The 22289-nt window shown below is 42.9% G+C and overlaps 1 protein-coding gene across 1 annotated transcript in view; it reads left to right on the top strand.

The window, feature by feature from the left end:
* Nucleotides 1-22289, top strand: part of LOC129817418 (nuclear receptor coactivator 1-like) — a 109829-nt gene that overhangs the window by 6119 nt on the left and 81421 nt on the right. The window contains exon 2 of the mRNA XM_055872629.1: nt 17588-17765. The gene's annotated coding sequence lies outside the window, so the exon portion shown is untranslated. The remainder of the gene's footprint in view (nt 1-17587; nt 17766-22289) is intronic.

Genomic DNA, 22289 nt, shown 5'->3' on the forward strand with positions numbered 1-22289 from the left:
ATCTGGGACATCATGTCTCGCTCCATCCACCAACGCCACATTGCACCACAGACTGTCCAGGAGTTGGCGGATGCTTTAGTCCAGGTCTGGGAGGAGATCCCTCAGGAGACCATCCGCCACCTCATCAGGAGCATGCCCAGGCGTTGTAGGGAGGTCATACAGGCACGTGGAGGCCACACACACTACTGAGCCTCATTTTGACTTGTTTTAAGGACATTACATCAAAGCTGGATCAGCCTGTAGTGTGGTTTTCCACTTTAATTTTGAGTGTGACTCCAAATCCAGACCTCCATGGGTTGATAAATTTGATTTGCATTGATCATTTTTGTGTGATTTTGTTGCCAGCACATTCAACTATGTAAAGAAAAAAGTATTTAATAAGAATATTTCATTCATTCAGGTCTAGGATGTGTTATTTTTAGTGTTCCCTTTATTTTTTGAGCAGTGTATATACTTCTGTGTATTGATTTTAAGAAAGGCATTGATGTTTATGGTTAGGTACACGTTGGAGTATAGACAGTCCTTTTTCCGCGAATGCGCACCGCATCAATTATATGCAACGCAGGACACGCTAGATAAACTAGTAATATCATCAACCATGTGTAGTTAACTAGTGATTATGATTGATTAATTGATTGTTTTTTATAAGATACGTTTAATGCTAGCTAGCAACTTACCTTGGCTTCTTACTGCATTCGCGTAACAGGCAGGCTCCTCGTGGAGTGCAATGAGAGGCAGGTGGTTAGAGCATTGGACTAGTTAACTGTAAGGTTGCAAGATTGAATCCCCAAGCTGACAAGGTAAAAATCTGTCGTTCTGCCCCTGAACAAGGCAGTTAACCCACCGTTCCTAGGCCGTCATTGAAAATAAGAATGTGTTCTTACCTGACATGCCTAGTTAAATAAAGGTGTACATTTTTTAAAGAAAAAATTGGCCAAATCGGTGTCCAAAAATATAATCGTCCATTCCGATTAATCGGTCAACCTCTTGTATTTGTAGTTGTCCACATATTCTAAGTCAGAACAGTCCAGAGTAGTGATGCTGGACGGGCTGGCAGGTGTGGGCAGCGATCTGTTGAGAGCATGCATTTAGTTTTACTTGTATTTAAGAGCAGTTGGAGGCCACGGAAGGAGAGTTGTATTGCATTGAAGCTCATCTGGAGTCTAGTTAACACAGTGTCCAAAGTAGGGCCAGAAATATGCAGAATGGTGTCGTCTGCGCAGAGGTGGATCAGAGAATCACCAGCAGCAAGAGCGACATCATTGATGTATACAGAAAAAAGAGTCAGCCGAGAATTGAACCCTGTGGCACCCCCATAGAGACTGCCAGAGGTCTGGACAACAGGCCCTCTGATTTGACACACTGAACTCTATCAGAGAAGTAGTTGGTGAACCAGGCGAGGCAGTCATTTGAGAAACCAAGGCTGTTGAGTCTGCCGGTAAGAATGTGGTGATTGACAGAGTCGAAAGCCTTGGCCAGGTCGATGAATACAGCTGCACAGTATTGTCTCTTATCGATGGCGGTTATGATATCGTTTAGGATCTTGAGCTTGGCTGAGGTGCTCCCATGACCAGCTCGGAAACCAGATTGCATAGCAGAGAAGGTACGGTGGGATTCAAAATGGTCGGTGATCTGTTTGTTAACTTGTCTTTCGAAGACCTTAGAAAGGCAGGGTAGGATAGATATAGGTCTGTAACAGTTTGGGTCTAGAGTGTCTCCCCCTTTGAAGAGGGGGATGACCGCGGCAGCTTTCCAATCTTTTGGGATCTCAGACAATAGAGAGGTTGAACAGGCTAGTAATAGGGGTTAAAACAATTTCGGCGGATAATTTTAGAAAGAGAGGGTCCTGATTGTCTAGCCCGGCTGATTTGTACAGTCGTGGCCAAAAGTTTTGAGAATGACACAAATATTAATTTTCACAAGGTCTGCTGCCTCAGTGTCTTTAGATATTTTTGTCAGATGTTACTATGGAATACTGAAGTATAATTACAAGAATTCCATAAGTGTCAAAGGCTTTTATTGACAATTACATGAAGTTGATGCAAAGAGTCAATATTTGCAGTGTTGTTTCTTTTTCAAGACCTCTGCAATCAGCCCTGGCATGCTGTCAATTAACTTCTGGACCACATCCTGACTCATGGCAGCCCATTCTTGCATAATCAATGCTTGGAGTTAGTCAGAATTTGTGTGTTTTTGTTTGTCCACCCGCCTCTTGAGGATTGACCACAAGCCCACAATGGGATTAAGGTCTGGGGAGTTTCCTGGCCATGGACCCAAATGATTGATGTTTTGTTCCCCGAGCCACTTAGTTATCACTTTTGCATTATGGCAAGGTGCTCCATCATGCTGGAAAAGGCATTGTTCGTCACCAAACTGTTCCTGGATGGTTGGGAGAAGTTGCTCTCGGAGGATGTGTTGGTACCATTCTTTATTCATGGCTGTGTTCTTAGGCAAAATTGTGAGTGAGCCCACTCCCTTGGCTGAGAAGCAACCCCACACATGAATGGTCTCAGGTTGCTTTACAGTTGGCATGACACAGGACTGATGGTAGCGCTCACCTTGTCTTCTCCGGACAAGGTTTTTTCCGGATGCCCCAAACAATTGGAAAGGGGATTCATCAGAGAAAATGACTTTACCCCAGTCCTCAGCAGCCCAATCCCTGAACCTTTTGCAGAATATCAGTCTGTCTTTGATGTTTTTCCTGGAGAGAAGTAGCTTCTTTGCTGCCCTTCTTGACACCAGGCCATCCTCGAAAAGTCTTCTCCTCACTGCGTGCAGATGCACTCACACCTGCCTGCTGCCATTCTTGAGCTCTGTACTGGTGGTGCCCCGATCCCGCAGCTGAATCAACTTTAGGAGACAGTCCTGGCGCTTGCTGGACTTTCTTGGGTGCCCTGAAGCCTTCTTCACAGCAATTGAACCGTTCTCCTTGAAGTTCTTGATGATCCGATAAATGGTTGATTTAGGTGCAATCTTACTAGCAGCAATATCCTTGCCTGTGAATCCCTTTTTGTGCAAAGCAATGATGATGGCACGTGTTTCCTTGCGGGTAACCATATTTGAGAGGAAGAACAATGATTCCAAGCACCACCCTCCTTTTGAAGCTTCCAGTCTGTTATTCAAACTCAATCAGCATGACAGAGTGATCTCCAGCCTTGTCCTCATCAACACTCACACCTGTGTTAATGAGAGAATCACTGACATGTCAGCTGGTCCTTTTGTGGCAGGGCTGAAATGCAGTGGAATTTCTTTGGGGGGATTCAGTTCATTTGCATGGCAAATAGGGACTTTGCAATTAATTGCAATTCATCTGATCACTCTTCATAACATTCTGGAGAATATGCATATTGCCATCATACAAACTGAGGCAGCAGACCTTGTGAAAATGAATATTTGTGTCATTCTCAAAAGTTTTGGCCACGACTGTAGGGGTCCAGATGCTCTTTCATAACATCAGCTATCTGGATTTGGGTGAAGGCAAAATTAGGGAGGCTTGGGCAAGTTGCAGTGAGGGGTGCAGGGCTGTTGACCGGGGTATGGGTAGCCAGGTGGAAAGCATGGCCAGCCGTAGAAAAATGCTTATTGAAATTCTCAATTATCGTGCATTTATTGGTGGTGACAGTGTTTCCTAGCCTCAGTGCAGTGGGCAGCTAGGAGGAGGTGCTCTTATTCTCCATGGACTTTACAGTGTCCCAGAACTTTTTGGAGTTTGTGCTACAGGATGCAAATTTCTGTTAGGAAAGCAAAGGCTAGCTTTTTCAAACTGCCTGTGTATATTGGTTCCTATCTTCCCTGAAAAGTTGCATATCGCGGGGGCTATTCGATGCTAATGCAGAATGCCACAGGATGTTTTTGTGTTGGTCAAGGGCAGTCAGGTCTGGAGTGAACCAAGGGCTAATCTGTTCCTGGTTATAAAAAAAATTGAATGGGGCATGCTTATTTAAGATGGTGAGGAAAGCACTTTTTTAAACAATAATCAGGCATCTTCTACTGATGGAATGAGGTCAATATCCTTCGATATCCGTCGGCAGTCAAAGGGGTCCAGGCCAATTGGCAAAATATCAAATCAAATCAAGTTTATTTTATATATCCCTTCGTACATCAGCTAATATCTCGAAGTGCTGTACAGAAACCCAGCCTAAAACCCCAAACAGCAAGCAATGCAGGTGTAGAAGCACGGTGGCTAGGAAAAACTCCCTAGAAAGGCCAAAACCTAGGAAGAAACCTAGAGAGGAACCAGGCTATGAGGGGTGGCCAGTCCTCTTCTGGCTGTGCCGGGTGGAGATTATAACAGAACATGGCCAAGATGTTCAAAATGTTCATAAGTGACAAGCATGGTCAAATAGTAATCAGGAATAAATGTCAGTTGGCTTTTCATAGCCGATCATTAAAAGTTGAAAACAACAGGTCTGGGACAGGTAGGGGTTCCATAACCGCAGGCAGAACAGTTGAAACTGGAATAGCAGCAATGCCAGTTGGACTGGGGACAGCAAGGAGTCATCATGCCCGGTAGTCCTGACGTATGGTCCTAGGGCTCAGGTATAGGTATTATACAAATAGGTATTTTAGCCCAAGGAGTGGCTGATGGACCTCTTCGGCTAGCCGGGAGATGGGCCTATTAAAGGCTAGCTCTAGGCTAATTGATTCTTGCGTCGGGACAGAGACGTTAGTCAGGAGTGGCCACTCGGACAGCATCTAGCTAACTGCGATGATCCAGGTGAAAGGTTCAGAGCTTGCGGTAGGAATCCGGAGATATGGGAAAAAATACGTCTGATTTGCTCTGGTTTGAGTCGCGCTGTGCAGACTGGCAATAGTTGTCCGGGCTAAAGGTTAGCTGATGACCGCTAGCAATGGCTAGCTGACTACTACTGTTGGGGGTTCCGGTTCAAAAGAAAGAAAATAGCAGATCCACACCACATTGGGTGAGACGGATTGCAGGAGAGTATTTTGAAGTTGAGGTTAAGAAAAAATAAAATATATATATGCGAAGTAAAAATATATATACACAGGACACAACAAGACGAGGACAAAGACGTCTGACTGCTACGCCATCTTGGAATAGAACGTTTAAAGCTGTTATCCATAGCGGTGAATCTGCCACGTCCGTTTGCGATATTACAACAACAAAGACTGTACTTCAAACAACGAACACAGTTTTGTTCCCTCGGACATCATTGCACACAGGATGGAACAGCTGAGTACGTACTAAGATTTATTTATTTTTTTACCACGATGCTGGATGCTCATCTCCTCAAAACAAAAACAATAACAAATGCGCCTGGGGCAGCCAGTGGCGCTGTTTCACCTATCGCGGTTTTCTATAGCGTCAAATTGATCTCTAAAGTCGCGCAAGATAAAATCATTGAGCAAGGAGTTTCAAGAACAGAGAAATTGGTCGGGCAAACCGAGGATGAGTGCCGCACTGGCCAGTTGAGAGTGCCAAAATTTGGTCGAGAGAGCAGAGCATATGTCCTACGAGTGGACAGGCCAGTGGAGGGGCATGCAAATTAAACTTGAGAGCAAGTGTGACTTTGGGCGAGTGAGCCATTATTGTTGCAAATGGAAAAGAAAAAGGTATCGAGCGCTATTGTTATTTTACAATGAAATTACGTGTTTTTAGTAGTTGTTTTGAGATGTCAGACAGGTCCACCAACTAAGCCGCTAGTAAGGTTTCTAGGGATAGACATAATCAAGTACTCAAATGGACATCAAAGCTTCATCTTTAACCAGAGATCACGTTTTTTTCAAATACTGTAAACTATTTGGTGGAATGTGCTTTGTGGCTGCCCAAGTGGACAAGTGAGATTTTGTCTTAAAAACAACGTTAATTTGCTTTGACTGTAGTGTTCAATTTGTACATGTACATTTGTGGGACACAACAAAAAAGAAACCAAGCCAAGTATCACCCCGTTCTTCTCCCTAAATACCCTTCCCCTCCGTGTCTCATTTGCTCAATTTCATTCCGAGTGCTCCCATTAAGCTTACAGTAATAAATGCCTAAAAAAACATGTCCAACTGATGGGAGCTACATTCCTTTCCAATTGACAGTTTTATTTCAAATCGTAAATGGACTGGTTGGTTGAATTAGGAAAATAAAAACAACAAGCATAGTTTTGGAGTAATTGTGTCCCGTCTGTTTTCTGTCTGAGCTACTTTGCAAACTGCTAGTGCCATTTAGAATTGGTTTGCCTCGGCCAGTGGTTCCCAAACTTTTTATAATCCTGTACCCTTCAAACATTCAACCTCCAGCTGCGTACCCCCTCAAGCACCAGGGTCAGCGCACTCTCAAATGTTGTTTTTTGCCATCATTGTAAGCCTGCTACACACACACTACTATATACACTCATTCTTATGTTTAATAAATGTGAGTTTTTGTCACAACCCGGCTCGTGGGAAGTGACAAAGAGCTCTTATAGGACCAGGGCACAAATAATAATAATCAATAATTTTGCTCATTCTCAGTCTTAAATCAATTTCCACACAGTCTGTGCCTGTATTTCGTTTTCATGCTAGTGAGGGCCGAGAATCCACTCTCACATAGGTATGTTGTTGCAAAGGGCATCAGTGTCTTAACAGCGCGATTTGCCAAGGTATGAAACTCTGAGCGCAGCCCTATCCAGTAATCTGATTAAATTCAATTTTCACAGAACCGCTTGTAGCAATTTCGATGAGGCTCTCTTGTTCAGATATCGGTAAGTGGACTGGAGGCAGGGCATGAAAAGGATAGCGAATCCAGTTGTTGTTGTCATCCGTTTCGGGAAAGTACCAGCGTAATTACACACCCAGCTCACTCAGGTGCTTCACTATATCACATTTGACATTGTCCGTAATAGAGGTCGACCGATTCATCGGAATGGCCAATTTAATTAGGACCGATTTCAAGTTTACATAACAATCGGTAATCGGCATTTTTGGACACCAACTATGGGCGATTACATTGCACTCCACGAGGAGACTGCGTGGCAGGCTGACTACCTGTTATGCGAGTGCAGCAAGGAGCCAAGGTAAGGTGCTAGCTAGCATTAAACGTATCTTATAAAAAACAATCAATCTTAACATAATCAATAGTTAATTACACATGCTTGATGATATTACTAGTTTATCTAGCTTGTCCTGCGTTGCATATAATCGATGCGATGCCTGTTAATTTATCACTGAATCACAGCCTACTTCGCAAAATAAGTGATTTAACAAGCGCATTCGCGAAGAAAGCACTGTCGTTGCACCAATGTGTACCTAACCATAAACATCAACGCCTTTCTTAAAATCAATACACAAGTATATATTTTTAAACCTGCATATTTAGTTAATATTCCCTACTAACATGAATTTCTTTTAACTAGGGAAATTGTGTCACTTCTCTTGCGTTCTGTGCAACAGAGTCAGGGTATATGCAGCAGTTTGGGCCGCCTGGCTCGTTGCGAACTGTGTGAAGACCATTTCTTCCTAACAAAGACCGTAATCAATTTGCCAGAACGGGGGATGATTTAACAAAGCGCATTTGCGAAAAAAAGCACAATCGTTGCACGAATATACCTAAACATCAATACCTTTCTTAAAATCAATACACAGAAGTATTTTTTTTTAACTTGCATATTTGGTTAACCTGTCTAGGATCAGCGTGCCGCTAGCGGCACTCCCCCCCCCCCCCCCACTGAAAAACCAGTGCCGCGAAATTCAAAAAAAATATTTTTTTTAAATATTTAACTTTCACACATTAAAGTCCAATACAGCTAATGAAAGACACAGATCTTATGAATCCAGTCAACATTTCCGATTTTTAAAATGTTTTACAGGGAAGACACAATATGTAAAGATGTACATCTATTACCTAAAAACACATTAGCATATTCCACCATCTTTTATTTGTCCACCAACACCAGTAGCCATCACCAATTCGGCTAAACTAAGATATTTATAGCCTCTAACCAACAAAAAAACTCATTAGATGACAGTCTGATAACATATTTATGGTATGGGATAGGTTTTGTTAGAAAAAAGTGCATATTTCAGGTAGATGGCATAGTTTACAATTGCACCCACCATCACAAATGGACTAGAATAATTACAATGAGCAACGTGTTTACCTAACTACTAATCATCAAACATTTCGTAAAAATACACAGCATACACGAATCGAAAGACACAGATCCTGTGAATACAGACAATATTTCAGATTTTCTAAGTGTCTTACAGCGAAAACACAATAAATCGTTATATTAGCTTAGCACATAGCAATTAGCAGCCCAGCATTGATTCTAGCCAAAGTGAGCGATAAAAGTCAACATCGCCAAAAGATATTAATTTTTTCACTAACCTTCTCAGAATTCTTCCGATGACACTCCTGTAACATCACATTACAACATGCATATACAGTTTGATCGAAAATGTTTATATTTAGCCACCAAAATCATGGTTAGACAATGTGAAATGTAGACAAGCTGGTAAAGAAAACGTCCTTGCGCCACTTAGACAGTGATCTACTCTTATACATAAATACTCATAAACGTGACTAAAAAATATAGGGTGGACAGGGATTGATAGACAATTTAATTCTTAATACAATTGCGTTATTACATTTTTTAATTTATCCTTACTTTTCAATACAGTTTGCGCCAAGCGAAGCTACGTCAAAAAACATGGCGTCCTAAGCCACTAAAATGTTTCGACAGAAACACGATTTATCATAATAAAAATGTCCTACCTTGAGCTGTTCTTCCATCAGTATCTTGGGCAAAGGATCCTTTCTTGGGAGAAATCGTCTTTTGGTGGAAAGCTGTCCTCTTGCCATGTGGAAATGTCAACTACGTTCGGGATGAACTGAAAAGCGTTCCCAACTTTTCACATCGTTGCAAAAATAAATGTCCCAAAATCGCACTAAACGGATATAAATTGCTATAAAACGCTTTAAATTAACTACTTTGTGATGTTTGTAACTCCTATAACGAGTGAAAAGATGACCGGAGAAATATAACAGGCTAAACTAACGCTTGGAACAGGAGAGGGTCGGTGTCTTCCACGCGCGTTACGCAGCAAGAAAAGACTTGCTAGCTAAAGGTTTTTTTCATTTGTAGGGCCTGTGAACGAGCAATCGAGCCCGTTGGAATCGTCATCACGTAAAGGCATCCAGGGGAAGACGTAAGAAGTGTCCGTATAGTCATAGCAACGACAGTGCCCGTTTAAATGACTTCAGAAAAGTGGCCAACGTTTCTCAAATCTGACTCCATGTCAGGGAAATTGCTGTAGAATGGGCTCTGTTCCACTTAGAGACAAAATTTCAACTCCTATAGAAACTATAGACTGTTTTCTATCCAATAATAATAATAATATGCATATTGTACGATCAAGGATTTTGTGGGAAGCCGTTTAAAAAATTAGCCACATTAGCATAAATAGTCTAAACAGCGCCCCCATCCCCAACAGGTTAAAGAAATTCATGTTAGCAGGCAATATTAAACTAGGGAAATTGTGTCACTTCTCTTGCATTCATTGCACGCAGAGTCAGGGTAAATGCAACAGTTTGGCCCGCCTGACTCGTTGCAAACTAATTTGCCAGAATTTTACGTAATTATGACATAACATTGAAGGTTGTGCAATGTAACAGCAATATTTAGACTTATGGATGCCACCCGTTAGATAAAATACGGAACGGTTCCTTATTTCACTGAAAGAATAAATGTTTTGTTTTCGAAATGATCGTTTCCAGATTTGACCATATTAATGACCTAAGGCTCGTAGTTCTGTGTGTTATTATATTATAATTAAGTCTATGATTTGATAGAGCAGTCTGACTGAGCGGTGGTAGACTGCAGCAGGTTCGTAAGCATTCATTCAAACAGCACTTTACTGCGTTTGCCAGCAGCTCTTCGCAATGCTTCAATGCGCTGTTTATGACTTCAAGCCTATCAACTCCCGAGATTAGGCTGGCAATAATAAAGTACCTATTAGAACATCCAATAGTCAAAGGTATATGAAATACAAATGGTATAGAGAGAAATAGTCCTATAATAACTACAACCTAAAACTTCTTACCTGGGAATATTGAAGACTCATGTTAAAAGGAACCACCAGCTTTCATATGTTCTCATGTTCTGAGCAAGGAACTTAAACATTAGCTTTTTTACATGGCACATATTGCACTTTTACTATCTTCTCCAACACTGTTTTTGCATTATTTAAACCAAATTGAACATGTTTCATTATTTATTTGAGACTAAATAGATTTTATTGTTTTAGGTTAAAATAAAAGTGTTCATTGTTCATTCAGTATTGTTGTAGTTGTCATTATTACAAATATATATATATATACACTGTAGTGTCCAAAACGTCTTTTAAGTCAGGCATTCCCTTGGCAGCAAGAGCCTCTCGGTGGATGCTGCAGTGCGTTGGGAGCAAATGCTTTCACGCGCGTTACCACACCACTATGTCCCCCTGTCATGGCTTTTGCGCCATCAGTACAGATACCAACACATCTTGACCACCAAAGTCCATTTGATTTCACAAAGCTGTCCAGTACTTAAAAAATATCCTCTCATGTTGTACTGGTTTGCAGGAGAGGATGTCTTCCTTAATTGACTCCCCATTATCATAACGGACATATACCAGGAGCTGTGCCAGTCCCGCCACGTCTGTTGGCTCATCCAGCTGTAACGCATATATTTCACTGGTTTGTATGCAAAGCAGTAATTGTTTCAAAACATCTCCTGCCATGTCACTGATGGGTCGTGAAACAGTGTTGTTTGATGAAGGCATTGTCTGTATAGTTTTTTTTGTCCTTTGCCCCCTGCATTGTCCCAGCCATATCTGCGGCAGGTGGAAGAATTAAGTCCTCCACAATGGTATGGCACTCCACAATGGTATGGGGCTTGCCTGTCCTAGCCACTCGGTAGCTCACCATATAAGACGCTTCTAGCCTCTTATCTGTTGCTTTTATACATGTCTTACTACTCGAAAGTCGTCTTTATTCTTGCTCAAAAAAGTCCTGTGGCTTATTTTTCAAACTGTCATGTTTCGTTTCTAAATGTCTGTGCAAGAGTGAAGGCTTCCCGCGAGAGACTAACGGTTAATGTGATTCGATGTTAATTATTTGACTAGGCTACCTGTATTTGACAGGTACCCGCAAAACAACAGTCTCAACATCAACAGCGAAGAGGCGATTCCGGGATGCTGGCCTTCTAGGCAGAGTTCCTCTGTCCAGTGTCTTTGTTCTTTTGCCCATCTTAATCTTTTCTTTTTATTGGTTTGTCTGAGATATGTCTTTTTCTTTGCAACTCTGCCTAGAAGCCCAGCATCCTGGAGTCGCCTCCTCACTGCTGATGTTGAGACTGGTGTTTTGGAACACAGGAGTGATGGTTGCTGATAATGGGCCTCTGTACGCCTATATAGATATTCCATAAAAAAATCTTTCCAGCTACAATAATTGTTTACAACATTAATGTCTGCACTGTATTTCTGATCAATTTGATGTTATTTTAATTGACAAAACATTTGCGTTTCTTTCAAAAACAAGGAAATTTCTAAGTGACCCCAAACTTTTGAATGGTAGTGTACATGTACAAATTACCTAAATTACCTCGACTAACCTGTACACCTGCACATTGACTCGGTACCGGTACCCCCTGTATATAGCCTTGTTATTTTATTGTGTTACTTTTTTTAAACGTTTGTTAATTTACTCAATATTTTCTTCTATTTTCTTAACTGCATTGTTGGTTAAGGGCTTGTAAGTAAGCATTTCACGGTAACGTCCACACTTGTATTCGGCACATATTTTAATATAGAGGTAAGATAAATATCGATTTTGAGACATGATGTAGTATTTTCATATTTTATGATACGCCTTTCATATTAATTTTAAAATTCTTATCAGAAGATTTATCACAAAAACAAGCGTATCTGTGAAATGTCAACGGAGCACTGAGCGTATACCAAGCTTTTTATTTTCAAAGCCTTTTACATGTATTTCAGCTCGTGTCATGCTAATTTAGCTTTTTTCAACCAGGGGAACAACTTTGAAGATAACAACAAAATGTAAAATCCTCAAACGTTATGAGAACTACACTGCTATGTCAACAGAGCTCTGTGCTTATTACGAAATCTGACTTTTTGAATATAATGTTAATGATGTTAGAAAGACCCCTATGAACAATTCAGAACAGTAATAATCATATTTGTCTTGGTTACATTTCGTCACCAACGTGCGTTTTCACTCACATTGTCTGTTTAGTCTGGAGTTTGATCTCTCACGGCTCCCCCTCACCCCAACTCAATCAAGGGCCTTTTCCTCAGTGAAGCCCTTCACTGTCTTTTCTCTCCCTGCATCTGCCTCCTCCGCCACTCCCTCCCAGTCATGCTGGTCTTACAAGTCCTTCTCTACTAACCCCTTGTTATCTTAGCTAGCTACAATGCTCTTGGTTGACCCAAAAATACTGGTAACTTTTTAAATGTGGTTAACCTTTCACGAGTATCTACCCCGGGTCCGGGAGCACCCCCCCACCCCCCCCCACACTGAGTAGCATCGCTAGCATAGCGTCACAATTAAATAGTAGCATCTAAATATCATTAAATCACAAGTCCAAGACACCTAATGAAAGATACAGATCTTGTGAATAAAGCCACCATTTCAGATTTTTAAAATGTTTTACAGGGAAGACAAAATATGTAAATCTATTAGCTAACCACGTTAGCAAAAGACACCATTTTTCTTTGTCCACCATTTTCTCTCTCCACCAGTAGCTATCACCAATTCGGCCAAATAAAGATATTGATAGCCACTAACCAAGAAAAAACATCATCAGATGACAGTCTGATAACATATTTATGGTATAGGATAGGTTTTGTTAGAAAAATGTGCATATTTCAGGTATAAATCATAGTTTACAATTGCACCCACCATCACAACTCGACTAGAAAAAATACAGAGCAACGTGTATTACCTAATTACTAATCATAAAACATTTCTTAAAAATACACAGGTCACAGCAATGGAAAGACACAGATCTTGTGAATTTATCATAATGAATTGTTCTTACTTTGAGCTGTTCTTCCATCAGAATCTTGGGCAATGAATCCTTTCTTGGGTCTAATCGTCTTTTGGTCGAAAGCTGTCCTCTTGCCATGTGGAAATGCCCACTAACATTCAGCATGAACTGGAAACGTGCCCAGCGGTTCAAAGTGTCTCAGAAAGAAATGCCTCAATCGCACTAAACGGATATAAATTGCTATAAAACGGTTCAAATTAACTACCTTATGATGTTGTTAACACCTATAACGAGTAAAAACATGACAGGAGAAATATTACTGGCTAAACAAAAGCTTGGAAGGAGGCGAGTCCGACGTCCTTCGTGCGCCAGGCGCAGGCAGCAAAGGGAAGCTACTTCCGGTATTTGCTGTTTTATACAGCCCCTGATTGCGCAATCGACTCCATTCAAAGCGTCATCACGTACTGACATCCAGGGGAAGACGTAAGAAGTGTCTGTTTCTCCATAGCATTTACAGGGACCTTTAAACTGACTCCAGATCAGGGGCCAAGATGTCTGAAATCTGACTCCCTGTCATGAAAAGTGCTGTAGAAGGAGTTCTGTTCAACTCAGAGACAAAATTCCAACGGCTATAGAAACTAGAGAGTGTTTTCTGTCCAATAATAATAATAATATGCATATTGTACGAGCAAAAATTGAGTAGGAAGCCGTTTAATCTGTAGGACAAATTATGCTAATGCGAAACAGCACCCCCTATAGTGGCAAGAAGTTAAACGTTAACTAGCATGCTAACTAACTAGCTCGTTAGCTGGTAGCTGACGCTAACCAACCTTGCCAATTCAATAGCCTGCTTTAATAATAGAAGACCAAATAACTACCTATTTCAATATTGAAATCGTAGTTGATTAGCTAGGTTGTCGAATGAACGCTTTGCGTTTCAGTAGAATGTTACAGGCTATGTTCATTGGCTAGAACTTTCACCTGAAAAAAATGATAGTAAAAGATTGCAGTTGGGAGAGCACCATTTTTTTGGTGTGTGTAAAGTATACGCAGGGAGTCAGGAAACGGGTGCAGAAGGTGAGTTTAATAACAATCATGAAGAAACCAATACTGCCTGATGACTGAGGCTTACTGATATGAAGGGAGAGTAATCAGGGTGGTGATGAAGTCCAGGTGTGCTTAACGATGGGGATCAGGTGTCCTCAATGATGCTTGCCAGTACCAGTGGTTGGTTAGACCGGCGACGTCACGGGAGTAGAAGTGGCAGTGCCCCCCGATGCGCGGCTTCAGCCGCAGGACGATGCCAGCCAGGTGGACGGCCTCGAGGGTGAGGAGCAGGCCGGACCGGGCGGCGAAGGTGGAAATCTCGGATGATGTTGGGATCTAGAATGTCGTCCACCGGAACCCAACTCCGCTCCTCGGGACCGTACCAGTCCACCAGGTACTGGAGCCGACCCCCACAACGTTGGGAGTCCAGGGGGGATCTGACGGCATAGGCGGGGCTTCCCTCGATATCCAGGGGAGGCAGAGGGGTGTCGTGGGGAACGGCATCAGCCAGGGGACGAGAAACCACCGGCCTGAGGAGGGAAACATGAAAAGAAGGTGAGATCCGGTAGTTAGTAGGGAGCTGTAATCTATATGTCACCTCGTTGACCCTCCAGAGGACCTTGAAGGGCCTCACAAACCTGGGGGCTCAGCTTCCGTCAGACAGAGCGGGAGGTTCCCGGTGGAGAGGTAGACGCAAGCATCAGCATGGACTGCAGTGACGGTCCACCTGATCCTTCTGATGGCAGACAGCACGCTTAAGCCTGACGTTGGCAAATCCCAGGACGCACTGGAAGGGAGTCAACCCGGTGGAGGAGTGAGTTCTGCGTGTATTCCGCCCAGGCAAGGAACTGGGCCCACTTCCCCTGCTGGTCCTGGCAATGACTCCTTAGGAACCTCGCCAGCTCCTGGTTGGTCCTCTCCACCTCTACGTTAGACTGAGGATGTGAGGCTGACCGTGACCCCCAACTTCTCCGTGAAGGTTCTCCATACCTGTGACGTGAATTGGGGGCCATGGTCAGAGACGATGTCCTCCGGAAGGCTATAGGGCCGGAAGACCTGCTGAGATAGTGCCTCAGTGACCTGGAGAGCGGTAGGGAGACCAGAGAGAGGGATAAAACAGCAGGATTTAGAGAATATGTCCACAGCATCTGTTCACCACCATAATAGAATCTGTCCACCACCATAATAGTGGTGAAACCATCAGATGGAGGGAGATCAGTCACGAAATCTATGGACAGATGGGACCAAGGCCTCTGAGGTACGGGAAGGAGTTTCCATGCTGGCGAGATTTTGTTTGGACACATGCAGAGCATGAATTGGCAAAAGTGGGCTACCAGTACTTTTCGGCGATGGATTGAATAGTGCGGGTGATACAACAGCCGATCCCTCATCTCCGTGGGGATGTAGGTGCGCTCAAGAGGGCAGGTAGCAGGCACGGGTTCCCTCTCAAGAGCCTGGTGGATGTCCACATCTACGTCCAAAAACACGTGGCCAGTGATATGGGAGGATGGAATGATAGTCTGGAGGACACTCACAGGACTCTCAAGTGACATGGAACCACAAGGTAAGGGAAAGCAGGTCCTCCAACATCTGCATGCCGAGGCAGTGATTTTCATCCTCGACCGGGAGATGGTGGGGTCATGACTTTGGAGCCACGGAAATCCGAGGATGACTTTGTGTACAGGAGCAGTGATGATGAGGAAGGGAAGGATTTCTTGGTGCATGGGTCCCACGGTGAGGGTGAGTGGTGCTGTGATGTGCGTGATAGGGCTCGATCCCAATGGTAGTTTATCCAGGGCTTGGACTGGAAAAGGAGAGGAGAGAGGGTACACTACAGGTACGCCGACGAAGGCCTGGTCAATAAAATTCCTTGCAGCACCAGAGTCCACTAGAACTGTAGAAACAACACCTGAGGGACAGCCAGCAAGTGAAATGGAAATCAGGAAGGGTTTGGCGGAAAACAATGATGTTACTCTGGGAGACTGATGATCACGGGCCGTCCCTCTGCCCCAGTGGACTTCGGGATGGGACGTACACAACACCCCTGGAGTCGGGGGCCCCTCCTGGCCGCAATAGGGACACCGGCGACATCGCTCTGCGGCGAAGAGGTGTGTGACCCCTATCTTCATGGGTTCAGGATCTGCCCCAGGACGTCCAAAAGAGGGCGAGGGGAGCGTCGGTGCTCCCGAAGAAGGTTTTACAGATGAATGGCCACCGCGATGAGTGCGGCCAGGGAAAGGTTGTCGTCTCGGCACGCCAACTCTGTCTGGACCTCCTCGTGCAGTCCTCTTCAAAATAGGGTGCGGAACGCCGGCTCATTCCATCCGCTGGAGGCTGCCACGGTCCGGAAGGTGAGGGCATACTCCGCAACGGTCTGGGCACCCTGCCGGAGTTGGAGTAGTCGCTCACCTCCATGTCTGCCCTCCGGTGGATGGTCGTAGACCGCCCTGAACAGAGCCATGAACCTCTCGTAGGAACCCATCCATTCTTCTCCTCTCTCCCAGATGGCCATAGCCCTCATTCATAGTTGTGCCAGCTGATCATGGTGTTTGCGGATTAGGTGTCCTTGTTCGTCGACCGTCTGGGAGATGTCCTTATCTTCTGCTGCTTCCATTTTTGAAGAGGCAGTATTCTGTAACGTATATGCAGCGAGTCAGGAAACAGGTGCAGAAGGTGAGTTTAATAATAATCATGAAGATAATACAAAACAGGAGAAGTGTACTGAACATAACTAAAACAAATACTGCCTTATTACTGAGGCTACAGAGGTCTTTATGAAGGGAGAGTAATCAGGGTGGTGATGAAGTCCAGGTGTGCTTAACGATGGGGAACAGGTGTGCGTAATGTGGGTTGTCAGGACCGGTGGTTAGTAGACTGGCAACGTTGAGCGCCGGAGCGGGAGTAGACTTGCCAGTGAGCAGAAATAGATGTGGGGATGCTGTGTATTTGTGAGCGCAGTAACTTCAAAGTCTTGACATGTAGTAAGTATCTCAATAAAACAAAAATCTCTGCTATCTAATTCATATTTTGCGTGCGGTAATGATGTTCTGCTCACTCAAAGTCACACTTTCAACTCAAGTTTAAAAGTTTTATTTGCGTGTCCCCTGCTGCCTCTGTATTCGCGGGACCCATCCTATGCTTGCTCCACCACATTATGCGCTATCTACTGGCTTGTGTGCTTGCGGGACCCATCCTCTGCGCTTACTCAATTATGTTTCATCTTGCTCAACAGCGCCATGACGCGAGGGCTCGACTTTAGAGATCGATTTGAAACCATAGTTCTCATATTTATCATAAAGTTACTGTTACACTGTGTTACTCTAGTAACAACATTATATTAAGTTGTTTCTTGGTTATTTAGTAGGCCTAATTGCATAGTATTGAGGTGAACCTAACCTCTTTTGACACGCAAGCTGTAATAAGTCTGAACAACATTCTAATGGTGTTTAAATTGATATAGCTTCTCTTTTGCCCTATTTATAATGAACTGATATAGCTTAAATGTACATTTTGGTGTCCCAGATTGGCCTCCAGTAAACACTAAAGTTTCTCTCTTTCAGGTCCAGCTCGCTCGCCCCTCCCCAAGTGGGATGGTGCTACATGACGGGGAGGCCATGGCGCCGTAGCCCCCTTTCCTGGATCCTGCCAGCCAGCCCGCCACACCACCACCCCCCTCAGAGCAGAGGACCACCGCCACAGCAGCCCCCCCATGAGTCACCTTGTGGAGCCCTAGATCAAGTATGTGTGGACCCCGTCTTCCCCTTTTATATATACTGTACTTACCTCAAGTGCATCCCACTGGTTGCTGTCTATGTTTCTTGCTTCATAGGTGGGGTTCCTTGCCTGTCCCCTTAACTTGCGATGCGCACAATTTGGTTGCTGGACACGGGGGTGTTCTCAAAAAAAGCCTCCATTGGCAACTGGACACGGGGGAGTTCTCAAAAAAAAAGCCTCCATTTACAGGTTGCTAATGAGTGCATTTCACACTACTTTTGGATTGTAATTGGATTTTAAAGCTCATATGAATGTCCTGCTTAGTATGTTTGTCATCACAAATCAACTGCATTATACTTTTAAAAAAACTTCAGCAAGTAAAATGGCTCTTTGACTAGCTTTGCTATTAGCCTATGTCAATGAGTGTTAGCATTCTAGCTAACGACTGCTGCATCCAAAATAGGTATTTTGCAAAGATCACGACCAAAATAATCTTAGCGACTGTTCAAACAACACTGCAAGTGTATTGTATGACGACTCAAATATATGGCTCCGGTTACAACAACCTATTAATGTTTCTTCGTGGTGCTCACTGACAATGGGTAACTTCCTGCTTTCTGCATCCAAAAGTCGCGCACATCCGTGAGTGACGTCACTGTGTCGTGTACTGAAAAGGGCCCTATAGGCCAGGTTCATTCGTAAATATATAAGAAGGAAATTGGATTGATTGCTCAATTACCTCTCCTCTTCAAACTCTTCCCCCCTACAGTGCCGTGAAAGAGTAAATATCAATACTTCAAAATGACATCGCTATGACCTGTTTTTTCTGTCACTGATCATCAGAAAGTTGATAGAATAATATGGCAGAAACTTGACTTTACACTGACTTAGTCACTATTATATTATATTACACCTTGGTAGACAGTCCTTTCAGATCAGTGAGGGGGACACAGAGACCGGTCAAATCAATCGATCAATAACATTTTAATTGTCACATGCTGCATAAAGAACAGGTGTAGGCTAACAGTGAAACGCTTACTTAAGGCCCTTCCCAACAATGCAGAATACAATAAAAACAGTAATTTTATTACAGTATAAAAATATACTGAACAATAATACAAATGCAACATGTAAAGTGTTGGTCTCATGTTTCATGAGCTGAAATGAAAGATCCCAGAAATGTTCCTTATGGACAAAAAGCTTATTTCTCAAATGTTGGGCACAAATTTGTTTGCATCCCTGTTAGTGAGCTTTTCTCCTTTGCCAAAATAATCCATCCACCTGACAGGTGTGGCATATCAAAAAGCTGATTGAACAGCATCATCTTTACACAGGTGCACCTTGTGATGGGGACAATAAAAGGCCACTCTACAATGTGCAGTTGTCACACAGCCCAATGCCACAGATGTCTCAAGTTTTGAGGGAGCGTGCAGTTGGCATGCTGACTGCAGGAATGTTCACCAGAGCTGTTGCTTGACAATTTAATGCTAATTTCTCTACCATAAGCTGCCTCCAATGTAGTTTTAGAGAATTTGTCAGTGCATCCAACCGGCCTCACAACCGCAGACCATGTGTAACCACGGCAGCCCAGGACCTCCACATCTGGCTTCTTCAGCTGTGGGATCGTTTGCACCTTTATGAACTGAGTGCCCCATGGTGGCGGTGGTGTTATGTATGGGAAGGCATAAGGTACCTACAACGAACACAATTACATTTTATCGATGGCAATTTGAATGCACAGAGATACCGTGACGAGATCCTGAGGCCCATTGTCGTGCCATTGATCCACCGCCATCACGTCATGTTTCAGCATGATAATGCACTAGAGGTCGACCGATGTGAAAAATCGCAAAACATTTTTTTTTTACCGCCGATACTGATTATTAGAGGACCAAAAAAGCTGATTTTTTTATTTTTTTTATTTGTAATAATGACAATTACAACAATACTGAATGAAGACTTATTTTAACGTAATATAATACATAGATAAAAATCAATTTAATCTGAAATTAATAATGAAACATGTTCAAGTTGGTTTAAATAATGCAAAAACACAGTGTTGGAGAAAGTAAAAGTGCAATATGTGCCATGTAAAAAAGCTAACGTTTAAGTTCCTTGCTCAGAACATGAAAGCTGGTGGTTCCTTTTAACATGAGTCTTCAATATTCCCAGTTAAGAAGTTTTAGGTTGTAGTTATTATAGGAACTATAGGATTATTTCTCTCTATACCATTTGTATTTCATATACCTTTGACTATTGGATGTTCTTATAGGCACTATAGTATTGCCAGACTAATCTCGGGAGTTGATAGGCTTGAAGTCATAAAAAGCACTGTGCTTCAAGCTTTGCGAAGAGTTGCTGGCAAACACAGGAACGTGTTGTTTGAATGAATGCTTACGAGCCTGCTGCTGCCTACCACCGCTCAGTCAGACTGCTCGATCAAATCATAGACTTAATTATAATATAATAACACACAGAAATACGAGCATTAGGTCATTAATATGGCCAAATCTGGAAACTATCATTTCGAAAACAGAACGTTTATTCTTTCAGTGAAATACGGAACCGTTCCGTATTTTATCTAACGGGTGGCATCCATAAGTCTAAATATTGCTGTTACATTGCACAACCTTCAATGTTATGACATAGTTATAAAGAATTCTGGCAAATTGATTACGGTCTTTGTTAGGAAGAAATGGTCTTCACACAGTTCGCAACGAGCCAGGCGGCCCAAACTGCTGCATATACCCTGACTGCTTGCACAGAATGCCTAGTTAATATTGCCTGCTAACATGATTTTTTTTCAAACAAAATATGCAGGTTTAAAAAAATTATACTTGTGTATTTATTTTAAGAAAGGCATTGATGTTTATGGTTAGGTACATTGGTGCAATGACGGTGCTTTTTTCGCGAATGTGCTTGTTAAATCATCACCTGTTTAGCGAAGTAGGCTGGGATTCGATGATAAATTAACAGGCACCACATTGATTATTTGCAATGCAGGACAAGCTAGTTAAAACTAGTAATATCATCAACCATGTGTAGTTAACTTGTGATTTTGTTAAGATTGATTGTTTTTTATAAGATAAGTTTAATGCTAGCTAGCAACTTACCTTGGCTCCTTGCTGCACTCGCGTAACAGGTGGTCAGCTTGCCACGCAGTCTCTTCGTGGAGTGCAATATAATCGGCCATATTCGGCATCCAAAAATGCCGATGACCAATTCTTATGAAAACTTGAAATCGCCCCTAATTAATCGTACATACCAATTAATCGGTCAACGTCTATAATGCACTGCCAAATGTCGCAATGATCTGTACACAATTCCTGGATGCTGAAAATGTTCCTAGTTCTTCCATGGGGTGCATACTCACCAGACATGTCACCCGTTGAGCTTGTTTGGGATGCTCTGGATCGACATGTACAACAGCGTGTTCCAGTTTCCTGCAATATCCAGCAGCTTCGCACAGCCATTGAAGAGGAGTGGGACAACATTCCACAGGCTGATCAACTCTTTGCGACGGAGATATGTCACGCTGCATGAGGCAGATGGTCACACGCTCCTACCTTTTGAAAAAGTTATGTGACCAACAGAGGAATATCTGTATTCCCGGTCATGTTAAATCCATAAATTTATTCCATGAATTTATTTCAATGGACTGAATTCCTTATATGAACTGTTGCATGCGTTTTATATTATTGTTCAGTGTAGAAACATAAGGGATAAATACACAATGAGCAATGATAGCTTGGCTATATACACGAGGTACCAGGTGCAGGGGTACGAGTAAATTGAGGTAGATATGTACATATACAGTGGGGAGAACACGTATTTGATACACTGCCGATTTTGCAGGTTTTCCTACTTACAAAGCATGTAGAGGTCTGTAATTTTTTATCATAGGTACACTTCAACTGTGAGAGACGGAATCTAAAACAAAAATCCAGAAAATCACATTGTATGATTTTTAAGTAATTAATTAACATTTTATTGCATGACATAAATATTTGATCACCTACCAACCAGTAAGAATTCCGGCTCTCACAGACCTGTTAGTTTTTCTTTAAAAAGCCCTCCTGTTCTCCACTCATTACCTGTATTAACTGCACCTGTTTGAACTCGTTACCTGTATAAAAGACACCTGTCCACACACTCAATCAAACAGACTCCAACCTCTCCACAATGGCCAAGACCAGAGAGCTATGTAAGGACATCAGGTATAAAATTGTAGACCTGCACAAGGCTGGGATGGGCTACAGGACAATAGGCAAGCAGCTTGGTGAGAAGGCAACAACTGTTGGCACAATTATTAGAAAATGGAAGAAGTTCAAGATGACGGTAAATCACCCTTGGTCTGGGGCTCCATGCAAGATCTCACCTCGTGGGGCATCAATGATCATGAGGAAGGTGAGGGATCAGCCCAGAACTACACGGCAGGACCTGGTCAATGACCTGAAGAGAGCTGGGACCCCAGTCTCAAAGAACCATTAGTAACACACTACGCCGTCATGGATTAAAATCCTGCAGCGCACGCAAGGTCCCCCTGCT

This window comes from Salvelinus fontinalis, chromosome 20 (assembly GCF_029448725.1).
Source record: "Salvelinus fontinalis isolate EN_2023a chromosome 20, ASM2944872v1, whole genome shotgun sequence".
In the NCBI taxonomy this organism is placed as follows: domain Eukaryota; kingdom Metazoa; phylum Chordata; class Actinopteri; order Salmoniformes; family Salmonidae; genus Salvelinus; species Salvelinus fontinalis.